The 4,282-nt window shown below is 34.8% G+C and overlaps 1 long non-coding RNA gene across 1 annotated transcript; it reads left to right on the plus strand.

Annotated features, from left to right (window-relative positions):
- Window positions 1-221: 221 nt before the first annotated feature.
- Window positions 222-3,429, plus strand: LOC130460960 (uncharacterized). The gene is made up of 4 exons (XR_008921204.1): window positions 222-1,345; window positions 1,470-1,708; window positions 2,221-2,284; window positions 3,268-3,429. It is a non-coding gene; the product is annotated as an uncharacterized lncRNA (long non-coding RNA).
- The last annotated feature ends 853 nt before the right edge of the window (window positions 3,430-4,282 follow it).

Genomic DNA, 4,282 nt, shown 5'->3' on the forward strand with positions numbered 1-4,282 from the left:
AAAACCATTGACCAACTTGTTGAAAAAGGAATCGAAATTCAAGTGAAGTGAGAAATGTGAGGAAGCTTTTTAGATTTAGCTTTTGTCACGTCAATTGAAACCTTATAAGGCTAATTACCAAACCCATGACCTAGAGTTAGCTGTTATGGTGTTATCTACGAATATTTGGAGACATTACCTTTATAGAGCAACATGTAAGATCCTTATCGAGAACAAAAGTCTGAAATTTTGGCAATAAGGTCCAGTTGAATCTTTGGGACAACATTGAAAATGAATATTTCTTTCCACCCTGCAACCGATAGACAGATTGAGATTACTAACGGAATTTATGTTGAAAACCGGTGTTATTGACTTTAAGGGTAATTGGGAAGGCCACCTAGGTTCGATTGAATTTTCGTGCATCAATAGTTACCATGCAAGCATTACGATGTCACATGTTGAGGCACTGTATGGAAAGAATTGTAGAAGTCTTACTTGTTGGAATGAGTTTAGTGAGAATATTGTATTGAGGACATAATTCGTTGAGGAAGAAATACCCAAAGTTATTCCCTGAGATGAGTTACGAGGGCGTAACTCGTTTTATTTAAGAGGGGTAGAATGCGATATAAATTCGCGCTTCTTACCTAATTTTATGGTGTTTTTATGCATTTTTATGCTTATTTTAGCAAATTATACATGTCGATGCAAGTAAATAGATTCTCCGCGTAAGAAAAAGGTGTTCATGAGTAATTCAAGAAACTTTAAGTTGGCAAAAGAGTGTACATAAATGCCACAAGTACTTCTACAATAAGAATAAGTTCAAAAGTTTGGAAAGATATGTGAATTTTCGTGTCAAGTTTCGGGACGAAACTTCTTTTAAGAGGGGTAGATTGTAATCCCCCGTAATTTTATAAATCTTATTAATACATTTTAACGTATAGTTAATTATATTTAAATAGAATTTACGAATTTTAGAAATAAAAATGTAATTAACGAATATTTATTTTTATACGTTTTAAATATTTCAACGATTTATGAAATTAAAATAATTTTAGAATTTCATGTTGAAAATAAATCGAATTACAAAACCGATTGAATTTAGAGAACGTTCCTAATCGATTTTGGAATGAAATCCTAAAACTAAGTTCCTAATTCTAGCCCACTTTGGTAAAGCCCATTGTGATAAACCTAAACCCCCATAATCTCATCTCACGTGAAACCAAAGAAACAACAAAAGAAAAATCTCTCTCCTTCATCCTTCACCCTTCACGTGAACCCTCAAACCCTCAAACCTTGCAGCCGCCAGCCACCAGCCACCGCACACCGCCTGCACCACCCTCGCCGTCGGCGTCTCCTCCTTCGTCCGGTAAACCTCCCTCCTCTCTTATCCCTTTCGTTCTCCTCCGTTCTCCTTCTCCTCTCACGTTTTCCTTTTCGTGATTGGTTTTCCTTTCGTTCCTCTCCTCCTTAATGCTCGTGGTTTTGTGCAGCAACCACCACCCACCTACGAAACTGACCGCGACAGCCACCGTCCTGTGTCGTCGCCGACCAACCAGCACCAACTTCGCAATCCTTTCCACACGCAAACAGTCCTCCCTTTGGCTTGCTCCTTGCTCACGGCACCACCACCAACGACCCGAGCAACCCTCGCTGCCACCATCGACAGCCGCCACCGCCGCTGCCGCGCCATCTCCGACCGCCGTCCAACCACTCTTCATTCTTTCTTTTGGTTAATTCTTAACCCTTAAATTAATTAATGTTTTAATTACGTTTTAATGATTTAATTATGTTTCTTGAATTTAAATTATAAGTTTTATGATTTGATTATGAATTTCAAGAATTATATGTTTGCATAATTAGATTATTAATTTCAGATTATATAAATGCATTGAACTATTAATTTTTAATTATTTAAAGAATGAATTTTAAGGTTTTTAATGATTTAAATCATGGTAGGATGTTTAGGAATTATTAAATTTATTGTTTTTATGATTTCAAACATGTTAATTATGTTTCGGAGTAGTTTGAAAGTAGTTATATTGCTGGAAATTTAAAGTATGATGCTTTGAAGAGTTTTCAACGAATTTCAATAATTAATATAATAATTATGATGCTAGAAATCAAATATTCAAGTTTCGATATTGGAAAATGTTCTAATTATGTTTATGAAGGGTTTGAAGCTCCCTAATGTTGCTGAAAATTCAATATGAATTGATATGAGTCTATATTGGTTGTTGTTAGGTGGAGAATTCTCCGTAGGCGACTTTTGAATTCTTAAAGTGGTCTCGCATTTTGTTTACACAAGGTACGTACATACCTGTGTGCTTGGAATGTGTGCTAATTGTTGAAACCATGTTGAACTTGTTGGTGAACTTGGTTGTGTTGAGATTGTTGTTGAACTTAGTTATGTTGATATTATTGACGAACTCGGTTAGGTTGAAATTGCATGTTTAATATTGTTGGACGGACATATTGAACTTATATTGCATTATGAGAATTGTAACATGTTAGTATGGAAGATTGATGCAAACATGTTTGATTGGGAACACTAGATTATTTAGTATATAATTCAGATCAGTTAATTGTTGTTCCCTTTTAGCTTTTCACTACTTTATGAGGGCGGAGGACCTCATTTAGTAAGTTGAAACCTTATACCCATATACAGGGGTTGATCAGTATTAGAGAAAAGATTGGAGTTAATTGGAATGAGTCTTGTTTGATGCCTCTGTGATCACTTACTCAATTCCAAGATAAAAACAGTTATAAATAAATGTGAGTTGCATGCCTTATGTGATTGTCGAGTCATAACAGGGTGTCAATTTGTAAATCATGTAAAGTGAAACTGAGTAGCAATAGCTTTAGACTGTGCACGTCTAAAGTGACGGACAAACAGGAGTTGGGGTTCATGGTGGTAGCCCATGGCCTTTCATTCGGACCGGATTGATCACCGCGTCCTATTTTCAGTCAAACGTTCCTCGATATCGCAGGTCACTGAGGTTACGGAGTCGCGCCCGTACCTCGTCTAGCTAGAAAACTCGGTCCATTGCCTATTTCAATTAAAATAATATTATTGTTATAAAAGTCTAGTCCAGTCTAGCCTAGTCTAGTTAAGTATGGTCGTCAGATTATCAAGCTTTGTCTGCCCTTAATTATGTTTAATAGTATCATGTTAGGATTATTATTGCTTTAGTATGTAGTACTCAGCTTTGCTGATTACGTTCTTTGTTTGTGTGTGTTGATCATGGCTATGCCTTATTGATCTTGTGATGACCCATCTTTGGTGAGCAGTCTCTAAGGATCAATAAGCGTTGCCCATCTACAGGTTTGAAGATGATGCATCATTGGGATCGGGATTAGAGAGCTTGTAGTTCATTTGATTTTCTAAGTTGGATTTGGTTTGTTTAAGTGGACTCTAAAACTTATTGAATTAGTAACATTAACTTTGTTTTTCGTTGATTGGTTTTTGGGATTTATTCTGAAAATGATTATTTATAAACCTACAGTTAGTTTTATGTCTTCCGCTGCAAAATTCTGAATAAGCCGTTACGTTTTCACACGGGCGATAATGCCTTGATAATTCTCTACGTTTTATATTAAAATGTTCTTTTAGAAAAGAGAGAATTGTCGGGGTGTTACAAAGTGGTATCTAGAAGCTAAGGTTTTACTTAACAATTTTTTTAGGCGCCTAACTATCTAGTTATTTAAAATAAATTTCTTAAAAATCGAGCTTCTACGTATTATAGTGTTCAAAAATTGGTACTTTTTTTTTGGGGGGCCGATTTCCTTTTATCTTGTTTGAAAGTATATAATATTTCTTATTTAAGTTCGGAATTAACTTATTTATTCGAAACTTTTTGTTTATGTGAATTAAGTACGTTTTTCTTTATTTTCGAAATTAAATTAAATATATTCAAAAAAAATAAAATAAAAAAATCTTATTCCTTAAGTCAAATGAGGAGACAAGAACCCTTATGGAGGATAGTTATGCCGCTAGTGTGTCTCTGGTTGATGAACTTGTAGCATCATTAATTCTTTCAAATACTGAAGATGCTTCAACCACACAAACAAGTGCAACAACAACACCTGAAATAAGCACAACACGAGCACTAGAAACAAACACAACACCAACAGGTAAAACTTAATGTTTTTTTAATAAACGTTAAGATATTAACAATTAAAGTTAGGTTGGAGATGAGGGAAGTCTGTCTTAACTTTAGAACAAATTTCATAACTTTAACATACATAACTACAACTTTAGGGTTTTATAAGTAAAAGTTGGGGTTTTATAAGTAAAAGTTATAGT

This window comes from Spinacia oleracea, chromosome 5 (genome assembly GCF_020520425.1).
Source record: "Spinacia oleracea cultivar Varoflay chromosome 5, BTI_SOV_V1, whole genome shotgun sequence".
In the NCBI taxonomy this organism is placed as follows: Eukaryota; Viridiplantae; Streptophyta; class Magnoliopsida; order Caryophyllales; family Amaranthaceae; genus Spinacia; species Spinacia oleracea.